Genomic DNA, 23,129 nt, shown 5'->3' with positions numbered 1-23,129 from the left:
AGTTTTTGGTAACAGATTTATTGGCACCAAAAGATCGTAAAAAGGCAATAAAAGCAATAAAAGCAAGCATAGCAACTGGTTGGGCATGTGAGGGTACAAAACTTCCCCCAAAAAGCAACCTTACAATAGTTTTCTTCATCTTATATAGTTACATCATCTACATAAGCAAACTTATGCTAAATAGTAGGCAGGCATATCATAATGAGTCTTAGAATAGATGGTCAAATCCCTTCTCCCTACATTCAGTGTGGTAAGGGTCAAAGCATCCACCTTCACACATGCCCAATTGTGCAGGCTTCTTATCTGAAGAAAACAAATTCCTAGTTCTGAATGTTTATCCTCAAGACAGCTCCTTCTCAGCCGTGACGTCTCTAATTAACCAGACAGTATCCTTGCAAGTCTGCAAGATAGGTTTTTTTCCCTTTACCCTCCAAACAGGCCTCACAAGATCCTGACCCCCAATCCCAGTGCACTCTAAGTCTTATAATTTTAACACAAATCACCAGTATATTCATAACAATCCCCCATTTTCTTTTTGTCACCATTGATTTGCATTAAAATTTCCATATATTTCAGAACCTTCTTAATTGGATCATAATTAAGTTCCTCTATTTTGATCACCTTCAGATCATAACCATATGCTTGTAACTTATTGGCATAAACAATTTTACCTAAAGGTCTTACCATTTTAAAACAACAATTACCATGAATTACACAGATCAGTATTACAATTATTCCAACAGGTATTACAAACAATTGTTTAAAGCAACTTATATTCGATAAGGAAGAAGTTAACTTATCCCATATTTCTTTAAATCCAGAAGAAGTATCAGCCAAAGAAATCTGATGTAATATTTGATTGTGATGTACAATCACTTAACAAAACTACAGATTAACATAACTACAACAGCTTACATTTATGACTACACATACAACAGGTAAGAAATCCAAAGCTAACCTGTTTTGAGAGACTATTGACTTCAAGCTATTGAGCTTTTATTGCATCTATGCTTGCATTCATCATAATTTCAGCTGTAGCAGAAAAATTTACTATTGCTTTTTCAAGTTCACTAACCCCAAGCCAAGGTAGAAACCTCCTAGCAAAACTATGAAACTTGTTATGCCTGGTTGGTAGTGGATTTGCTCCCCTCTTGGTTCTTCTTGCAAAGCTCCTGAGTAATTCCTGTTGCTGATTTACTGTAAAGATATGAGGATAGGCCAGTCCTATAGCACATCTTCCTTACCCGCTTAAGGGTAATACCTTATAAGCATTTTTATCACATATCCAATACCATCCTGACCCAATAGGTATCAGCCATCCTTTAGGTATGTGTTCTTTCTTTCTGGTCTGATCATGGCTCCCCATATTTCCTTCTTCCTAACTAATAAATTGTGAACACTTTAAATACTGCCCTATAAAAATTACATCTCCACATCCAGGGTCAGTCCTATTTCCCCTTTATTCCTGCCTATAGTTGTCTTCCAACATCGCTGGATACAAGGTACAGGTATATTTACATCCAAGGGTTCTTCAAATTGTAATCTCCCCCTTAACTGAGATTGTGGAATCTTGGTACAATCCTCAAGTTGCTGGGCTTTTGGAATGCTTTTTGTATTTCTGTTACATCAGGAAAGACTGTCCCTATCAAAGGAAACCTGTGTGCTGAATTCTCAGGTAGCTGGGAACATATCCAACAGTAAAAGGACACTACTGCCTGTCTGATGCAGACTTGAACCCATGACCCTGAGATTAAGAGTCTCATGCTCCACTGACTGAGCTGACTGTGCTCCCTTTCAACAACTGCAGATAAGTGTTCTGTTCTCATACCTTTACTTCAGATGATGTTATAATCTTAGCTCCATAATGACCTGTCATTACTAATATTAGAAGAGAATTTATCCACACATGGGAACGTGGTCTTTGATTTTGATTGGACTCCTTATACAAAAATAGGGTTAGGATCAAGATTAGGCTCCACCAGTATATGTTAACTCTGCCTCCTTAGCCTACTGGGTGCAACCAGCAGCCAGGTGTTATGTCTTCTTGGCAGCAGTTACATTCTTCAGGAGCCCCACAGATTCCTTAACCCACTTTAAGATTTCATTCGGAGTCTCTTCTCTGCTTCCTCAGTTAGCTTGTTTACCATTTCCCATTGTGCTTTTGTTATTTCAATTCCTCTTCCCTCAAAATCCTCTACAATAATTTTTCTTATGTCTTCCTTACTTTTTTTTTTCCTTCTACTAACCTTTCAATTTCAAAAACCTGATCTCCTTCTATGATCAGGTGACTGCCTGGTGGATGTGGGGAAGCCTGTGGATGTAGTCTACCTGGACCTCAGCAAGGTTTTTGACACTGTCCCCCACAGCAAACTCCTGGCCAAGATGTCAGCCCATGGCTTGGACGGGAGCACTCTGAGCTGGGTTAGGAACTGGCTGGAGGCAGAGCCCAGAGAGTGGTGGTGAATGGTGCCACATCCAGCTGGTGGCCAGTCACTAGTGGTGTGCTCCAAGGATCAGTGCTGGGCCCTGTGCTCTTTAACATCTTTATTGACATTCTGGATGAGGGCATTGAGTCCATCATCAGTAAATTTGCTGACGACACCAAGCTGGGGGCAGGAGTTGATCTGCTGGAGGGTATAGAGGCTCTGCAGAGGGACCTTGACAGGCTGGACAGAAGGGCAGAGTCCAAAGGCATGAGATTTAACACATCCAAGTGCCGGGTTCTGCACATTGGCCACAACAACCCCATGCAGTGCTACAGGCTGGGGTCAGAGTGGCTGGAGAGCAGCCAGGCAGAGCGGGACCTGGGAGTGCTGGTTGATGGTAGACTGAACATGAGCCTGCAGTGTGCCCAGGTGGCCAGGAGGGCCAATGGCATCCTGGCCTGCATCAGGAACACTGGCTAGCAGGAGCAGGGAGGTCATTCTGCCCCTGTACACTGCACTGGTTAGGCCGCACCTCGAGTACTGTGTCCAGTTCTGGGCGCCTCAGTTTAGGAAGGATGTTGACTTGCTGGAACGAGTCCAGAGAAGGGCAACGAAGTTGGTGAGGGGCCTGGAACACAAGCCCTATGAGGAGAGGCTGGGGTTGCTCTGCCTGGAGAGGAGGAGACTCAGGGGTGACCTTATTGCTCTCTACAACTACCTGAAGGGAAGTTGTAGAGAGGCAGAGGTTGGTCTCTTCTCCCAGGCAGCCAGTACCAGAACAAGAGGACACAGTCTCAGGCTGTGCCAGGGGAGGTTCAGGCTGGAGGTGAGGAAGAAGTTTTACACAGAAAGAGTGATTGCCCTTTGGAATGGGCTGCCCAGGGAGGTGGTGGAGTCACCATCGCTGGAGTTGTTCAGGAGGAGACTTGACAGGGTGCTTGGTTGCATGGTTTAGTTGGTTGGGTGGTGTTGGATGATAGGTTGGACGTGATGATCTTGAACATTTCTTCCAACCTGTTCTGGTCTATTCTATTCTATTCCCAAAACTACCCCCTGGGGCTCTTTCTCCCCCCCCACCCCAGACTTGGGTCTGGGCAAGCCCAAGGGAGGCGGCTCATGCCATTTTACCTAGGCAGCAGGAGGAGATGAAAGAGGAAATGAAGACTCCGCACTGATGTGTTATAGGGGAGCAGGGCATTATGTGAAATGGAATACCTGGTTTCCTGTGACCACACCCCCTGGGCCGGGCCCACCCATTGGGACCTCGCAGGTGTGGTCTGTGCAGTGGCATCCGGGCCAGCACCCAGCCTAAACCACCACACCCCCTGTGACAGTTTGAGGCTGTGCCTTTAAGAAAGGGACAGTGCTGGGACACTCTGGTTGAATGTTTTGGTGAAGACAATGAAAACATCAATATTCTAAATGATTTTCATTGGTAGATTAGTAGAATGCAGTTTTAAGTTTTAGTGCAGTTGGAATTTTTTCTCAGTTCGCTCCTTTCCTTCTCCCTTCCAGCTTGGCTGCTTCTGGGCTCCTTGCCAGAGCGACCTTGAACAGATAAGCAACTAATTTGCATGAGGCCTACTAAAATTCTGCATTCTTTGTAACTACCTTTTTCTCTCTTTCTAACCCTTTTTGGGAAAAAAGGGAGGTAGGGGGAGAGAAGGGGGTACAGGGGGGGAACCCCCCTCTGTCTGGAGGAGGGAATTTCGTTCCTGTATTCTTGTTTTTTCTCTTTGCTGTATATTTCTGTATATATATTGTAAATACTGTATAGATTGTGTATCTAACCTGCCTTTCCACATTGCTTGTAAAATATAGCATTCCTTCCGCTTCTCCAGCTGAGTTGGCTGTGGGTTTTTTTCGTCTTTGTGGGGGAGAGAAAGCTAGGCCTTCTCTCTCAACCCACCACACCCCCACACAAAGAAACCACGGCTAACTCAGTCGGAGAAGCAAAAAAAATGGAGAAGCAATATTTTCAAGCCGGATGACATGCAGATGACTATATACACAATATACAGTATTTACAGTATATACAGAAATATACAGCAAAGAACATTACACAGAAAACCTTCCCTCCTCTAGTGAGGAGGGTCCCCCTAAAATACCCCCTTCTTTCCCTTCCTCCCTTTTTCCCCAAAAAGCGTTAGAGACAGAAAAGGTAATTATTAAGGAGGAAATTCTGTTAGCTCAAAGCATATGCAAGAATTAGTTTCTTATCTGGTTAGTTTGGTCTCTTCTGCCAGGCAACCAGCTCCAGAACAAGGGGACACAGTCTCAAGCTGTGCCAGGGGAAGTTTAGCTCAAGGTGAGGAGAAAGTTCTTCACCGAGAGAGTCATTCATCATTGGAACGGGCTGCCCAGGGAGGTGGTGGAGTCAGCATCCCTGGAGGTGTTCAAGAGGAGATTGGACATGGCACTTGGTGCCACGGTCTAGTCATGAGGTCTGTGTTTATAGGTTGGACTCGATGATCCTCGAGGTGTCTTCCAACCTTAGTGATACTGTGATACTGTGATACTGTGACTTCTAGCAATGTGGTAGTAATTGACTGTTGAAAATTATACTTCGATCAACATTGATTAGCATAATGCCTCCCCTTCTGGCACTTAGGGCAAATCCCGGGCGCTTTAGGTTTGGCTCTGGTATTAGCTACCAAACAGTTCTTTCTGAGATGACCCAGTTTCCCGCAACCATAATAAACTCCTGTATTCATTGGACCATTTATAGCTGCAAAAGATGCAGCCATAGCTTCATACCTATGTTCCATCGTACCTATCATACTACATGCTTCAATCATTTCTAGCAAAGTGGGGTTTTGATTAGGCAATGATTTTAACAGCTTTTTACAATATGCATTTGCATTTTCCGCAGCTAATTTCAACAGTAATATTTCCCTTGCCTCCCCACTATTGATTTGGTGTTCTAAGGCCAGTTTAAGCCTGTCTATGCATTGCATATAAAGTTCCCGCGGTTCCTGAACAATATTCATAAAAACTTTTTGTGGCTTTTGAAAGTCCGGAACTTTAAGAAAAGCCTTTCGTGCCTCCTCTCGCGATGCTTCCAGGGCTTCCCGTAGGCAATCACGGGCTTGCGCTGCCGGGTCGGTGTGTTGACCAGTGCCGATGAGGTGATCCAACGTGAGTGCCGCTAAAGCCTGATTGCCATGTCCCACATATGTAAGTAAGAGCGTTTGGAGCCCTTTTCTCCATTGGAACTCCCATAAAGTATACTGAGACGGAGTTAGCAACAGTTGTGCTATAGATTTTAAGTCATATGGTGTCATTACGTGATTGTCGAGTATAGATGTTAAAAGATTAGCGAAATAAGGAGAAGAGAGCCCATGCTCAGTGGCAGTACAACAGAGTTCTTTAATTACAGGGAAGGACAAAGCCTCCCATTGAGGGTTACCCCCTCTTCCCACATACAGTACAGGAGCCACCATTCTTGTAGCAACCTCAGTGTCTCCATCCCGCAAAGCTTGGCGCTTAATAGAAGCCTACACATCGTGAGGATCCCGGGGATAAAGGTCTGGTTCCCGTTCAGGATAGACAGGACCTGGATCTAGGAGGTCTTCCTCGGTGGGGTATTCTGCTGCATATGTACCCAAAGTCTCAGTCCGCAGCTTCGGCTTTGGTGGCAGCTTAGAGGGTAATGGAGGAGGAGTCTGAGCTCCCTCAATACTCTGTTCCGAGTTCCTTCTTGTGCTTTAAGCATCTCAAATATAATCTGCCACCATGGGAGCATACGCTGCGCCTCAACATTCCCTGTGGTAGCAGCATCCCATAACTTCACCCCCACTTGATCCCAAATTTCACTTGTAAATTTCACTTGTAAACATACTAGATATTGTAACTGTTGGGATTTTCTTCTGCACCCACTCCAGCATCTCCTTAAGGTCACGGTCACAGATAACTTTGCCATGCTTTCTAAGGAGTTCTTGCATTAATTCATAAGCGTTTCTTTCTGAGGAACTCTCCTGGTTCCCCATGTTTCCCACGGCTCACCTCTCGTCCAGCGGGAAGAATTGTTCTGGCCAGCTGGCTTTTCCTGCTTCCTTTCAACATCTCATTCAAAGTTCCAAGGAAATACGTGGCAGGCTTAGCGCTTCATCACCCCTATCACATCGGAGGTCACCATTTGCTGCGATTAAGAGACAGGGCTCAGCCTGATTCAGGCCAAGTGTCCACTTTATTATGCAAAATCTTTTCTTTATAAAAGCTAACATAACAAAGAAGCCGTTTGTGATTGGTTACAGAAAATGCATCACACGGGTACCTATATCTTTTCAGGGTTTTAGCAAGCATCAAAGAAAAAATAAGAGATCAGGGACTCTGTTATAACAATCTATGATATGTGTGAAGTCTTACAATTTCAGGTCATAATAACCATTTGTAATCAGGTATCTGTGCTCTTTCAACTACAGTGCTGCATTATGTTCCCATGGTTTATGAGCCATCAAGGCTAACACTGTCTCCTCTTATCAGTCTAGCAGTGCTTGGAGCTCTGCTCTCCAAGTTTTAACCCTTCACAGGAGCAGGGAAGTCATTGTGCCCCTGTACTCAGCACTGGTTAAGCCACACCTCAAGTACTGTGTCCAGTTCTGGGCCCCTCAATTTAAGAAGGACGTTGAGACACTTGAACATGTCCAAAGAAGGGCAATGAGGCTGGGGAGAGGCCTTGAGCATGAGCCCTACGAGGAGAGGCTGAGGGAGCTGGGATTGTTTAGCCTGGAGAAGAGGAGGCTCAGGGGAGACCTTATTGCTGTCTACAACTACCTGAAGGGTGTTTGTAGCCAGGAGGGGGTTGGTCTCTTCTCCCAAGCAACCAGCTCCAGAACGAGAGGACACAGTCTCAAGCTGTGCCAGGGGAAGTTTAGGCTCGAGGTGAGGAGAAAGTTCTTCATGGAGAGAGTCATTCACCATTGGAATGGACTGCCCAGGGAGGTGGTGGAGTCACCATCCCTGGAGGTGTTCAAGAGGGGATTGGACGTGGCACTTGGTGCCATGATCTAGTCATGAGGTCTATGGTGACAGGTTGGACTTGATGATCTTTGAGGTCTCTTCCAACCTTGGTGATTCTGTGAGAGACTGCCCTGAGAGAGAGCAAGCCAGGATAACAAGGGACTTGCATCGAGGATTTGAATACCACGTGTCAAGATTGGATGAAGGGGCTGTGAGAGGAGAGTGGAAGTGGAATAGAGGGGTGGATTGTGATGGGTTAACACCCATCCTGAAAATGGGGGTGGGAGGGCTTGCGAGTGTTTTGCCCTCCCTGCAGGGCGTTTTCCCCCTGGGAAACTAAGTCTGTTCCACTCCCCCTCCCTGCCCAGATAGGGTACAAAAGGGAGAACATTGCAGCCATTAGCTCTCTTCTTGGCTCCTGCCTGTGACCGTTTGAGGCGGTGCCTTTAAGAAAAGGGACACCATGGCTGAATGTTTATAAACAAAGGACAGGTCTAAACTAATTTCATTGGTGCAGAAGCAGAAGCACTGCCTTCAGTTTTGATTCCCAGTGAGACTTGTCTCACTCAGTTTCAGTCTTGCATTTTCTCCCCTTCCTTGCGCAGCTCGCAGCTTTCTGGGCTTTCGGCCAGACTGACCTTGGAAAAAGATAAGGCTTCTACTAACCCACTTGCTCTAACCATATAATTGCTTTTAATTAACAATTGCTCCTTTTTCTCTCTTTCTAACCCTCTCTGGGGAAAAGGGGGAGAGAAGGGGGTACAGGGGTGGGAAACCCTCCTCAGCAGAGGAGGGAATCTCATTTCTGTGTTACTTTGTTGTATATTTCTGTATATATTATAAATATTGTAAATTCTGTATATAAACCTGCATTCCCTAAACTGCTTTGTAAATATAGCACATTCCTTTGCTAATCCGGCTGTGGTTTTTTTTTCCTTTTCAATTTTCTTCCCTTTACTTACGGGGGGGGGAAGAAGGCTTTGCAGCCTTCCCCTTTAACCCTTGACACTGCCTTTCCTAGATAAGAGCTACTGCAGCTGCTTTCCTGCTTCTCTGCCACGTGGTCAGGCCTGATCCTTCTCCCTGCTGCTTACGTGCCTCTTCAGAGAGAGACTGGTTTTCTATTCTTGTTTTTTTTTCCCCCTCCCATCCATCCGTGTTCCTTGCCCTTGTGAACCTTACCTGTTATTGTTATATATATATATGTTGTTTAAAGAAAAGTCTTTACCTCTCTACTTCCAAGCCAACTCCAAATTATTTCTTGGTGGATTTGTTCCTTCCCTTGCTTTTTCCTTCTGTGTTGGGAGGGAGGAGGGGGGAGTGCGGGATCGATTCCCAGCCTTGTGCCCATTTGAGCTCCTAAGTCGCAGTTAAGGCTCAAATCTCCACATAAGGTCTGAAAATACATGTTCCAGATGAACTTGTTACTTATGTTCAATGGCAAATGGTGAGCCAAAGAGATTTACAGTGGTCTTTCAAATGGCAGACCTTTCCCCCCCAAACATAACATCAAAATTAATATTGCTTCAGGGTTGACAGGTATGTGTATGCAGGCTATGGATGTAGTCTACCTGGACTTCAGCAAGGCCTTTGATACTGTCCCCCACAGCAAACTCCTGGCCAAGCTGTCAGCCCATGGCTTGGACAGCAGCACTCTGCGCTAGGTTAGGAACTGGCTGGAGGGCTGAGCCCAGAGAGTGGTGGTAAATGGTGCCACATCCAGCTGGCAGCCAGTCACTAGTGGCGTCCCCCAGGGATCAGTACTGGGCCCCATGCTCTTTAATATCTTTATCGGTGATCTGGATGAGGGCATTGAGTCCTTCATCATTAAGTTTGCAGATGACACCAAGCTGGGGGCAGGAGTTGATCTATTAGAGAGTAGGACAGCTCTGCAGAGGGACCTCGACAGGCTGGACAGATGGGCAGAATCCAACGGCATGAGATTTAACACATCTAAGTGCCGGGTTCTAACATTGGCCACAACAACCCCATGCAGCTGGGGTCAGAGTGGCTGGAGAGTGGCCAGGCAGAAAGGGACTAGGGGGTACTGGTCGATGGTAGGCTGAACATGAGCCTGCAGTGTGCCCAGGTGGCCAAGAAGGCCAATGGCATCCTGGCCTGTATCAGGAACAGTGTGGCCAGCAGGAGCAGGGAGGTCATTCTGCCCCTGTACACTGCACTGGTTAGGCCACACCTCGAGTACTGTGTCCAGTTCTGGGCCCCTCAGTTTAGGAAAGATGTTGACTTGCTAGAACGTGTCCAGAGAAGGGCAACAAAGTTGGTGAGAGGTTTGGAGCACAAGCCCTATGAGGAGAGGCTGAGGGAGCTGGGGTTGCTTAGCCTGGAGAGGAGAAGGCTCAGGGGAGACCTTATTGCTGTCTACAACTACCTGAAGGGAGGTTGTAGACAGGTGGATGATGGTCTCTTCTCCCAGGCAACCAGCACCAGAACAAGGGGACACAGTCTCAAGCTGAACCAGGGGAGGTTTAGGCTGGATGTTAGGAAGAAGATCTTCATGGAAAGAGTGATTTGCCATTGGAATGAGCTGCTCAGGAATGTGGAGGAGTCACCATCAATAGAGGTGATTAAGAGGAGACTGGATGAGGCTCTTGGTGCCATGGTTTAGTTGATAAGATGGTGTTGGGTGATAGGTTGGACTCGATAATCTTGAAGATCTCTTCCAACCTGGTTAATTCTATTCTATTGGTGTCAGCTAAACTGTATAGTTGAGAACTGGATGTCAAATGGTATTTGGCACTCAAAATACCAATGGTTTGATATACAATGACTATCTAAAATAAGACTTTTAGCAAAGTGGTAGTAATTGACTGTTCTATTACCTTCTGTAACAGCATGGATATGTACATTTGCACTGTGCCTTTAATCATATAATCCTAGAATTCTTTTCGTTGGAAAAGACCTCTAAGATCAAGTCTAACCATTGACGTAACACCACCTAGGCCAATAAACCTTCCTGTTCTTTGCATTTTCTCCTACCATGAGAGAATGAAAAAGCAACTGGGTGAGACTTTGGATGCCAGCTAGGGCAAATTCCCCACATCCCTGCTTCATATTAAAACTTACTCCACCCCATCCAAATGTACAGTCTTCCAGAGAGGTTACTTTCCCTCTGTATTGTGACTGAGACCTAAGTGAATTGGCTGATGTAGCTGCCAAGCCACTTTTCGTGAAAAGTCATGGCACTTGGGTGAAGTCCTTGGGTATTCCTAAAGACCCTCTCACGAAACTCAGAATGGTGATAGCTTTCTCCTTTTATCTCTGGCCTTATCTCACTTCTCACTCCATTCTTTTTCTTTCCACTTAGTACACGCCAGAAAGAATTGCCTTGCCTGCTTTAAGAGCCACTGTATAATTAAAGCAATCTGCACAAATGTGCAATTAATAACTCTATAATCATTCAAGCCATTCCCGTGTCAGTTTGCCTTACCTCACTCCTCAGGTATTCCCAAAGAACCTCTCACAAACCCTTCCTGAGGTTGGGTCATGACAAAAACAGAAAGAACACGAAGGTCAGGACAGAAAGAGTAGCATGACAGAGCAAATATTCCTGAAGGAAATGCAGTCGGCAGAGCACTCATGCCAGAACGGATGTTCTTAAAAGGACTACAGCCTGTAGAGAATCCATGCCAGAACAGAGAAAAAGTGAGAAGGAATGAGCAACAGACAGACGTTGATGTATGCTGACCACAACCACCCGTCTACATTGCATCACTGAAGGGACGGAATCTAACCTGCAGAAAATAAAGGATAAGGGGATGAATTCAGAGTGAAGTTGAGCCTGGAAAAAGGGGGAGAAAAAGTATTTTTCGTAAGTATCCTTTCCATAAGTCTTTTAACGTTTCTTTCTGTTTCCTGATACTTGAATCAGTATTTTTAATGTATATATATATAAATTTGCAATAAATTAAGTAAAATTAAAGAATCACAGAATGGCAGGAGTTAGTACAGAGCCCCTGGAGGTCATTGAGTCCAACAGCCCCTGCCAATACCAAAGGGAATCACTTGCACCCATTTTTAAAAAATGGTAGAAAGAAGGAACACATGAATTACTGAACTGTCAGCCTCAGCTCTGTGCTTGGAAAGAGCACGGAACAGATCATAGAATCATTTTGGTCAGAAAAGACCTTTAAGATCTGAGCCCAACCAATATCTAACCCTGCCAAGTGTAGTGCTAAACAGCATCCCCCAGCAACAGATCTACACCTCTTTTAAACACCTGCAGGTATGGCGATTCAACAACCTCCCTGGGGACTCTATTCCAGTGTTTGATAACACTTTTAGTGAAGAAGTTTCTTCTAATACCCAACCTAACCCCCCTGGAGCATACAATCATAGAATTGTTTTATTTGGAAAAGACCTCTAAGAGCAGCGAGTCCAACTGCTGACCTAACAGCACCATGGCTATTAAACCATGTGCTGGAGACCTTCGAGATCATCAAGTCCAACCTATCACCCAACACCATCTTATCAACTAAACCATGGCACAAAGTGCCTCATCCAGTCTCCTTTTAAACACCTCCAGTGATGGTGACTCCACCACATTCCTGGGCAGCCCATTGTAAAGGCAAATCACTCTTTTTGTGAAGAACTTCGTCCTAACATCCAGCCTAAACCTCCCCATTCGCAGCTTGAGACTGTGTCCTCTTGTTCTGTTGCTGGTTGCCTGGGAGAAGAAACCAACACCCACCTGGCTACAGCCTCCCTTCAGGTAGTTTTAAAGAGCAATGAGGTCTCCCCTGAACCTCCTCCTTGCCAGGCTAAGCAACCCCAGCTCCCTCAGCCTGTCCTCATGGGGCTTGTGCTCCAAACCCCTCACCAGCTTTGTTGCCCTTCTCTGGACACATTCCAGCAAGTCAACATCTTTCCTAAACTGAGGGGCCCAGAACTGGACACAGTACTCAAGTGTGGCAATGCCAGCGACGAGCAGTGTGAGCAATCTGGCAGTGCAGGCCTAGAGCCTGACATGGTGGTAGGCCATGCTCAGCATAAATGCAGAGCCAGCTAGCAGTGTAGCAAAACAGTGCTGTGCCTGCAGCATGTAACTAAAACAAGGCACTGGTAGCTATAAACATGGAAAGTTATCTTGGGACAACAGGACATACACCTGCATCAACAAACCTTGCGTGTCGTTAGTAGTTGGACCAATAATCTGTAATAGTGCGATGACAACCAATGAAGCCATGCCAACAAGGCACTCCGAGTTTATATAAGTTGCAGAAGTTCCCTTGCTACGCACTTCTGCCTTTCCTGTCTCCTCTTCTTCTACACTTTACTGTGCTATACTCGCACTACAGACCTGCTGTACAGGCCTGCACCACAGGCCCACACCATAGACCTGCAACACTGGAACAATAAAGGAACAATACTCGATCATATTGGTCAGCCGTATTGATTCCAATCTCTGTCGCCCATATTCAAGGTGTGGCCTAACCAGTGCTGAGTACAGGGGCAGAATGACCTCCCTGCTCCCGCTGGCCACACTGTTCCTGATACAGGCCAGGATGCCATTGGCCTTCTTGGCCACCTGGGCACACTGCTGGCTCATGTTCAGCCTACCATCGACCAGTACCCCCTGGTCCTTTTCTGCCTGGCCACTCTCCAGCCACTCTGACCCCAGGGGGTTGTTGTGCCATGTCTACTATTTTTTTTTTTAACACCTCCCAGGATGGGGACTCCACCACCTCCCTGGGGAGCCTATTCCAGTGCCTGACCACCCTTTCAGTAAAGACATTTTTCCTCTATGTCCACTCTAAACTTCTTCTGGAGCAATTTGAGGCCGTTTCCTCTCGTTCTATCACTTGGTCCTAGGGAGAAGAAACCAACACCTGCCTCACTACAACCTCCTTTCAGGTAGTTGTAGAGAGCAATGTGGTCTCCCCTCAGCCTCCTCTTTTCCAGACTGAATTATCTCAGTTCCCTCAGATGCTCCTCAGGATAATTTGGTAGTGGGCCCACCTTTTGCCTGATCTTCCTGAGCACACCTGAGCACATGTTGAGATGGCTGTCAACCATCACCCCCAGGTCTTTTTCTGCCAGGCAGCTTCCCAGACACTCTGCCCCAAGCCTCCAGCTGTTGTGACTCAAGTGCAGGACCCAGCACTTGGCTTTGTTAAACCTCATATAGTTGACCTTGGCGCATTGATCCAGCCTGTCCAGATCTCTTTGCAGAGCCTTCCTACCCTCAAGCAGATCAAGAGTCCCACCCAATTTAGTGTCACCTGCAAACTTACTGAGGGTGTACTCAATTCCCTCGTCCAGATCACTGATAAAGATATTAAAGAGAACTAGCCCCAAAACTGAGCCCTAGGGAAGACTCGGGACTGGCCGCCAACAGGATTTGACTCCATTCACTACCACACTTTGGGCCCAGGTGAAGAGTATGCCCTCCTAAGCCATGAGCAGCCAGTTTCTCCAGGAGGATGCTGTGGGGAGACAGTGTCAAATATTTCACTAAAGTCCTGGTAGACAACCACCAAAGCCTTTCCATCATTTACTAAGCGGGTCACCTTGTCATGGGAGATGAGGTTTGTCAAGCAGGACCTGCCCTTCATAAACTCATGCTGACTGGGCCTGGTTGTCATGCATGTGCCACATGACAGAACTCAAGATGATCTGCTTTGTGACCTTCCCTGGCACCAATGGCCTCCTTCTGGCATTTCTTGTAGATGGCCATTACATTTGCCAATCTCTAGTGAGCTGGGACCTCCCCGGTTAGCCAAAACTGCTAGTAAATGATGGAAAGTGGCTTGGTGAGCACTTCTGCCAGCTCCCTCAGTACCCTTGTATGTATGTCATCCAGTCCATAGACTTGGGTATATCTAAGTGGTACAGCAGGTCCCTAACCCTTTCCTCTTGGATTACGAAGACAGTATTCTGCTCCCCATCCCTACCTTCCATCTCAGGGGGCTGGGTATCCAGCGAACAACTGGTCCTACTACTAAAGGCTGAGGCAAAGGTGGTATGGAGTACCTCAGCCTTTTCATCATCCTTGACCACTGTGCTCCCCCCTTGCATCAAATAAAGGACAAAGATTTTCCTTATTTCTCCTTTTGATGCTAATATATTTGTAGATGCATTTTTTGTTGCCTTTAACAGCTGAAGGCAGATTAATTTCCAGTGGAGCTTTAGTCCTTCTAATTTCCTCCCTGCATAGCTTCATGACAACTCTGTATTCCTCCCAAATGGCTTGACCCTTCTTCCAACAACCTGCCCCTCCTCCTTTTTTCCTTAAGTTGCAACCAATTGTCTCTCCTTAGCTAGGCCAGCCTTCTTCTCCACCAACTCATCTTTCAGCACATGGGGACAGCCTTTGCCTGTGCCTTTAAGACTTCCCCCTTGAACAGTGTCCTGCCTTACTGGACTTCTGGGCCCTTCAGGACTGCCTCCCAAGGGACTCTGTCCACCAGTCTCTGAAACAGGCCAAAGTCTGCCTGCTGGAAGCCCCAGGTGGCAGTTCTGCTGACCCCTCTTTTTACTTCCACAACAATTGAGAACACTATCATTTTGTGATTGCTGTGCCCAAGTCAGACCCCAACTGTTACATCACCCACAAGTCCTTTTCTGTTCACAAATATCAGTTCCAGCAAAGCACCTTCCCTAGTTGGCTTCCTCACCAGCTGTTTCAAGAAGTTGTCCTTCACACACTCCATGAACCTCCAGGTCTGCTCCCTCTCTGCTCTATTGTATTTCCAGCAGACATCAGGGAAGTTGAAGTCCCCCACAAGAACAAGAGCCAGCCATCACAAGACTTCTCCCAGATGCATAAGAACACTCTATCTGTCTCTTCATCCTGTTTGGGTGATCTATAAGAGACTCCTAGTACAATTATCTATGTTGCTGGCCATCATTAATCTCAATACAATCAAAACACTCTCTGACATACAGGGCCACCTCACTGCTTCTCCTTCCTTGCCTTTCCCTCATGAAAAGTTTGTAGCTACTGATTGTGGCACTCCAGTCATGTGAGACCTCCCACCACATTTCTGTGATGGCCACTATATCATAGTTTTCTTATAGTTTCATAGTTTCATTCAGGGTTGGAAGGGACCACAAGGATCATCTAGTTCCAACCCCCCTGCCATGGGCAGGGACACCCCACACTAGATCAGGCTGGACAGAGCCTCATCCAGCCTGCTCTTAAACACCCCCAGGGATGGGGCCTCGACCACCTCCCTGGACAACACGTTCCAGGGCTTCACCACTCTCATGGTGAAGAACTTCCTCCTCACATCTGGCCTGAATCTCCCCACCTCCAGCTTCATTCCATTACCCCTAGTCCTATCACTACCTGAGATCCTGAGAAGTCCCTCCCCAGCCTTCTTGTAGGCCCCCTTCAGATACTGGAAAGCCACAATTAGGCCACCTCGGAGCCTTCTCTTCTCCAGACTGAACAGCCCCAACTCCTTCAGTCTGTCCTCATAGGAGAGGTGCTCCAGCCCTCTGATCATCCTCGTCACCCTTCTCTGGACATGTTCAAAGGGATCAAAGCTATCAAAGAGATCAAGATATCAAAGGGATCAAGAGCAACCCTATGAAGGGGAGTACTGGTACTTGGGGGTACTGCTGGACATGAGCCAACAATGTGCACTTGCAGCCCAGAAGGCCAACCATATCTTGGGCTACATGAAAAGAAGCATGGCCCAGATGGTGCCAATCTAAGCAATTCTGTGATTCTGCCGCTCTGCTCTGGTGAGACCTCATCTGGAATACTGTGTACCGTTCTGGAGCCCTCAGCACAAGGACATGAATCTGCTGGAGCAGGTCCAGAGGAGGACCACTATCAGAGGGCTGTAATACCTCTACTATAAAGAAAGGCTGAGACAGTTGGGGTTGTTCAGCATGGAGAAGAAAAGGCTCCAGTAAGACCTTATTGTGGCTTTTCAGTACTTAAAGAGGCCTATAAGAAAGATTTATTCAATTTCCTGTCATGTCTTCTCCAGACTAAAAAGCCCGAGGTCTGTCAGCCTTTCTTTATAAGGCACATGCTCCCGTCCCTTAATCATCCTTGCAGCCCTCTGTTTGACTCTCTCCAGTTGATCTCTGTCCCTCTTGAACTGGGGAGCTCAGAACTGGATGCAATATTCCAGGTGAGGTCTGACTAGGGCAGAGTAGAGGGGGAGGAGAAACTCCCTCGATCTGCTGGAAACACTCTTCTTAATGCACCCCAGGATCCCATTGGCCTTCTTGGCCGGAAGGGTACATTGCTGTCCCATCGATAACTTCTTGTCCACCAGGACTCCCAAGTCCTTCTCCAGGTGGCTGCTCTCCAGCAGATCACCTCCCAACCTGTACTTGCGCAATTTATTATTCCTTCCCAGATGCAGGCCTCTGCACTTATCCTTGTTGAACTTCATTAGGTTCCTCTTTGCCCAGCTTTTCAGCCTGTCCAAGTCTCACTGAATGACTGCACTGTCTTCAGATGTATCAGCTAAGCCTCCTACCTTTTTATTTTCAGCAGACTTGCTGAGACGACGCTCTGTCCTGTCATTGATGTCATTGATAACGATGTTGAACAGGACTGGACCCAGCACTGATCTCTGGGGGACTCCAGTAGTTACAGCTTTCCAGCTGGACTTGGCACCATTGACCACCACTCTTTGTACTCTATTTTGTAACCAGTTCTTAATCCATCTCACTGTCGTATGTTCTATCCCATACTTCCTGAACTTGCTCACAAAGATGTCATGGGAGCCCAAACCATTTCCCCTAATATATTCTTCATGTGCACTACAGGGATTCATCTCCTTTTAGAGAACATGGGAATTTGGATTGGGCAGGGCCAGCAGATCTTCTGGTGTTAACTAGCCAGGTGGCTTGTGCTATATGTGGATCCCAGTTTTAAAGGTCCCACCGTTCCTTGCTTTCAGTGTAGTCTTTAGCAGTCCTTTGTAGTGTTCAATTTTCCCAGCCGCTCGTACATGAATAGGGGATGTGATACACCCACTTAATACTATGTTCCTCGGACCAGGTGTCTATAAAGCTGTTTCAAAAATGGGTCCCATTGTTTGACAGTTGTTTCTGGAGTGACATGTTACCATAGAACTTGCTTTCCTAGGCCCAGGATGGTATTCTGAGAGGTGGCATGAGACACTGAATATGTTTCCAGCCATCCAATGGTTTCTTCTACCATTGTAAGCGCATAGCGTGTTTGTGGCAGTGTGATGTAATCAATTGGCCAGACTTCCCCGTATTTATATTTCAGCTATTGCCCACCATACCACAGAGGCTTTACCTGCTTGGCCTGATTGTTTAATGGTGTCGAGGGTTGAAGGGGAAGGCCGCAAAGCCTTCTTCCCCCCCCGTAACTAAAGGGAAGAAAATTGAAAGGGAAAAAAAACGCAGCCAGATTAGCGAAGGGATTGTGTGCTATATTTACAAAGCAGTTTAGGAGACGCAGGGAAATATATACAGAATTTACAGTATTTACAATATATATACAGAAAATATACAATAAAGCGACACAGAAATGAGATTCCCTCCTCTGCTGAGGAGGGTTCCCCACCCCTGTACCCCCCTTCTCTCCCCTTTTCCCCAGAGAGGGTTAGAAAGAGAGAAAAAGGAATAACTGTTAATTAAAAGCAGTTATGTGTTAGAAGAGGCCTTATCTTTGCTCAAGGTCAGTCTGGCCGAAAGCCCAGAAGCTGCGAGCTGCGCAGGGAAGAAAAGTGCCAGAAATGAGTGAGACCAGTCTCTGCTGTACTCCAAGTTCAAAGGTGCTTTCTCTTAATCTACCAATGAAATTAGTTTAGATCTGTCTTTCGTTTATAAACATTCAGCCACAATGTCCCCTTTCTTAAAGGGACAGCCTCAAACAGTCACAAATGGTTTAATTGATTAGGTTGGTTGGATTGGTTGATAGGTTGGACGCGATGATCTTGAAGGTCTCTTCCAACCTGGTGTGGTCTATTCTATTCTATTCTATTCTATTCTATTCTAAGTTTCACATTCGTGGATAACCTGTGCAATATTGTCCTTGGTCAAGTCCACCCCTTGATCTCAAGCCCATCTGTATGTTGCATCCCTTCCTCGATGGCCTGAGGTATTTTGGGTCCACTGAGCTCAAAATAATTCCCTCTTAAGTTGCCAGTCCAGATCCACCTGAGCCACTATAATCTTAGCAACTTGATCCACCTGCTGGTTGTTGTGATGTTCTTCAGTGTCTGAACTCTTGGGTATGTGGGCATCTACATGACATACTTTGACCATCAGGTTCTCTATGTGAGCAGCAATATCTTGCCACAATTCAGCTGAGCAGATGGGTTTACCTCTGTGCTGCCAGTTGTTTTGCTTCCACTTATGCAGCCACCCCCATAAATAATTTGCCACCATCCAAGAGTCTATATAGAGCTAGAGCATTGGCCATTTTTCTTGCTTGGCAATATATAAAGCCAGTTGAATGGCTTTCATCTCTGCAAACTGTCTTGATTAAATTTCTCCCTCATCAGATTCTGCAACCTGCCAGGTGGGACTCCACGAAATAGCCTTCCACCTTTGGTACTTTCCCACAATGCGGCAGGACGTGTCACTGAACAGGGTATATAGCTTTTCATTATCTGGCAATTTATTGTATAGTTGAGTCTCTTCAGCACATCACCTCCACCTCCTCTGGTGACATCCCAAAATCTCTGCCTTCTGGCCAGTTTGTGATGACTTCTAAAATTTCTGGGTGGTTGGAGCTCCCTATTCGAGCCCAGTGTGTTATCATTGTGATCCACTTGCTCCATGTGGCATCAGTTGTATGATGGATAGAGGAGACTCTTCCTTTGAACATCCAGCCCAGCAACAGCAGTCAGGGTGCCAGGAGGAGCTGCGTTTCAGTACCGATGACTTCTGAGGCAGCTCAAACTCCTTCATATGCTGCCAGTGTCTCTTTTTTGGTTGGAGCGTAGTTGGTCTCATCTCCTTTGTATCTTTGACTTCAAAACCCTCGATGTTCGACCCTGTTCTTCCCAGATGTAGTGTAGAGCACATTTGTAATGTCTTGTCTTGTCTGAACTGGCCCAAGTGCTACTGTGTGCAATCTCGTGTTTGATTTTCTCAGAGGCCTGTTGCTGCTCAGGGCCTCATTGGAAATCATTCTTTTTCTGAGTCACTTGGTAGAGAAGGCTCACAATGAAACTGTAGTTTGGGATATACATTCTCCAGAAACCCAGAACAGCCAAGAAAGCCTGGGTTTCCTTCTTATTAGTAGGTGGAGACATAGCCATAATCTTGTTGATGACATCCATTGGAATCTGGTGACACCCATCCTGTTATTTTATCCCTAAGAACTGGATCTCTCTTGCATATCCCTTGACCTTACTTACTTCACTTTATAGCGAACCCAGCCTTCAGAAGAATCTGGATTATTTTTTTCCCTTTTTCATAAACAACGTCTGCTGTGTCATACAAGGATGTCAACAATGTGTTGTAAGTGTTCCAGAGCTCCACCCTGTTCCAGTACAGTCTGGAGTAGTCCATAGGAAATGATGGGGTTGTATTTCCACACCTGGGGTAGTCGATTCCATGTATATTGGACACCTGTCTGGGTAAAAGCAAACTGACCTGCATTCTGGTGCTATGAGAATGGAGAAGAATGCATTAGTGATGCCAGTTGTGGCATACCATTTAGCTACCTTAGACTCCACCTGGTACTGGAGCTCCAGCATGTCTGGCACAGCAGCACTCATAGCTGGTATGCCCTCATTCAGAGCACACTGTCAGTCTCCATTCACCACTGGATTTCTGCACAGGCCATATGGGGCAGTTGTAGGGTGAATGAGTTTTATTGATCACCTCTTGTCTCTTCAGTTGTCAAATTAGTTTATAAATGGGGATCTGTGGTGAAGAGGTTATTAAATTTATGAATATGAAATATGAATTATGAAAAAAAATATTTTATTAATTATCAAACTATTAATAACCGATGAATCACCAACTTATATACATGTTCTAGTGCACGTTCGTGAAATACATTCCACAACTGGCTTAGTGTTATGATTATAACGTAATTGAACTATCTATAAACCCTTTCTATATTTATATAACGAAGGGTGCAGTTCCGCCGCTTGGCCACTAGATGGAGACTCGGCGGGACGCGGGCGGCTTCTGGCTATACACAGCAGTATTATAATCTTTCTATGCGTCAGCGCTTACTCTGCTAGACGCGGATACTTTGAACTGAGTGCTAGTGGGTGGAAAGCACGTGGACAATATTCAATCCCCTTCAGACAACAGGGATCGGTCCTGGTCGGGGTCGGTCCGTGGAATCGGCCCTCAGAAGTCGGCTCGCACGGCAGGGCGGGACGACGGTGGCCGGTAGGTGGGCTCGAACGACGGAAGCAGGCAAAGCTACGGGGGTCGGCCCAACCACGGCGGTTCTCGGGGCTGATGCAAACAGCCTCAGGGGGAGAATGCGGCTGCGTTAGGCGGCGGATTCTCTTTACCGAGGTTAAAGGAGCAACAGGACTCTCGTAGTGGTCCCGGGTCCGGTGCAATACAAGCACGAACAATGCTCTGGTTTTCCCTGGAATTCACAGGGCTCAGAGCGGCACTCGGTATTGATCAAGTCCCTTCTCCCCGGCAACTGGGCAGATCTTACCCGCGGGGGTTGGTCCAGTCCTCCGGTGGCACGATGGGCTCTTCCGATCGGCAGGACTGGTTGTAGCAATGCTGAGCTCCTCAGGCTCAGCGAAGGTCCTCCCTCTGGGCTTCTTCAACAATGCAGAGGCTTCCAGTATGCGTGCATGTATAACAGAAGCTAACAACAATAAGCTCAATGGCAAAGGCTGCAGCTCGAGAGTTACTCTCTCGAGCAAGCACAGAGACAAAGTAAATGAGGGGGGCAACGTGTTCACCAGCTGGGGTGATACTTATAGATTCCTCGAGGCTGGGCTTGACCAATGGGCATTCTCATAAGCAACTGGCTTCAGCCTATAGAAAGCGTGAAGCTAGAATTATGCCCATACTTGGTGTCAGCACAAGCGCTGCATGTGCTGGGTGCGTGCAAGCCTGGCTAATGCCTTGGCTTTTGTCTCCCTCCTAGAGGGAGGGGGAACTTGCCCACATGCTGGGACAAGATTCAGTATTGGGGCATAATGTGCCTTCACCACAGGATCAAAGAATCCCAGCTGGTGTGATATTGCCTCTGGTGCACCATTGCAGTGCAGTTGGCACTTCCTGATCTTTAACATCTAGAGCCTCACCATGAAGGGGTCCTCTGAAAGACCAAACAAGGCAGTCAATCATTTCCTTTCCTCTGTTCCTAGGGCAGGTATGCCAAATGTCCCCTGGTATCCTTTTGGATCCTTGAAGTACCCTCTCTTAAGATAGTGTATACAAAGGTTGAATGGGGCCTCTGGGCCAGTCACAATGAGGTGTTTGTGCCATTCACTCCTGGTTAGGCTCACCTCAGTTTCTAACACACTTATGTGTTGAGGTCCCCCTGTCACCCCAGAAATATAGGTAGGTTCTGCCCCCTCATAGTTTGATAGAATCAGAGTACATTGTGCACCCATATCTACTAAAGCTTTATACTCTAGTGGTTTTGATGTACCAGACCACCTGATTCACATAGTCCAATAGACTCAGTTGTTCCTCTTCTCCACCTGGTTGGAGGCAGGGCTCCTCTAATCCCGCTCGGAATCACTTGCATATTCTAAGAATGCCTTAGAGGTCCCTTCAAGAGGATCAGAGGCAGTATTAATTAGCTTTTTCTTTTTGGAAGATTTCCCACTGGAAACTAGGGTAGTGTTTTTCTGAAAAGGGTTTCTTTGCAATTCAGACTTGCACAGCTAAAGCTGAAGTGGACTTTGCATTTCACTGTTTCATGTCCTCCCCCTAGTCATGTAAGTAAAACCAGAGGATGCTTTGTGGTATCTACTTCCCAGATTCTCTCTCTTGGGCAGGGAGACACTTGCTTCTAATAGCTGAAATACTAGGCTGTGTGGGAGGGGAGTGGGACAAGTTTCCTTGGAGTTGGTCAAACCTTTGAGTTAGTTCCTCCACAGCTGAAATACAGGCTTGTACATTAGAAGAGAGACTTCCTTCATATTACTGGACCAGGCTAACCAGTTTGTCCACTGCTTGCCCTTGGCCATCTTTCATGGCCCAGGCTGACATTGCCAATGAGCTGGCATATGATGGTGATGCATCTCATAGGAACTTTTTTCACATGGCTGGTGTGCATACTACCTGATCTGGGTCTGCAGGCTGGGGATTGTCACTCGTGTCACTATAGAGTGTTCCCAGCACAGCTAGTTCCCTCAAGCATTGGATGCATTTCTCCATGGCAATCCATCTTTGAAGATGATCTCTCATCTCTGAGGGGGTACCTATCCCTTATACCTGCTAGAAAACGTCTCCAGAGGCTGAGGTTTATGCCAGTTTCCCAATAACCTTGTGAATCCCTCCTTCCCTACACAGGGATCCCAACTGTTTAGCTTCCCTGCCTTCCAATTCCAAACCATTGGCTCCAATATCCCAGTATCAGAGCAGCCAGGTGACAAGGGGCTCTTTCTGGATGGCATCTGTAGTCCTTCCGTATATCCCGCAACTCAACCAAAAATAAAGATTTCTCTTTCTCTTGTTCCCATGATGGCCCTGGTTCGTCCTCATCCTTTGCAAAATGAACTGTTTTCCTTGTGTACTTCTTTTTCCATATAGGTGTGACCAATAATGGCACAGGCTGGCTCTCTGATGCTACTGCCATGCCTCTTGGTCTGTTTGTAGGCCCAGAGACCT

At 46.5% G+C, this 23,129-nt stretch overlaps 1 protein-coding gene across 3 annotated transcripts in view; it reads left to right on the top strand.

Moving 5' to 3' along the window:
• The window catches only part of SPIN1 (spindlin 1), a 271,264-nt gene that overhangs the window by 24,322 nt on the left and 223,813 nt on the right, over positions 1–23,129 (top strand). Inside the window, exon 2 of one of the 3 annotated variants that reach the window (XM_068155425.1) lies at positions 10,849–11,217. The exons of the other annotated variants lie outside the window; for them this stretch is intronic. The gene's annotated coding sequence lies outside the window, so the exon portion shown is untranslated. The remainder of the gene's footprint in view (positions 1–10,848; positions 11,218–23,129) is intronic. 3 annotated transcript variants of the gene reach the window in all.

Source organism: Melanerpes formicivorus, unplaced genomic scaffold (assembly GCF_026170545.1).
Source record: "Melanerpes formicivorus ecotype bairdi unplaced genomic scaffold, bMelFor1.0.p_v2 SCAF_31, whole genome shotgun sequence".
NCBI lineage: Eukaryota > Metazoa > Chordata > Aves > Piciformes > Picidae > Melanerpes > Melanerpes formicivorus.
The sequence above is the reverse complement of the archived record's forward strand: the minus strand, read 5'-3'. Positions and strand labels throughout refer to the sequence as shown.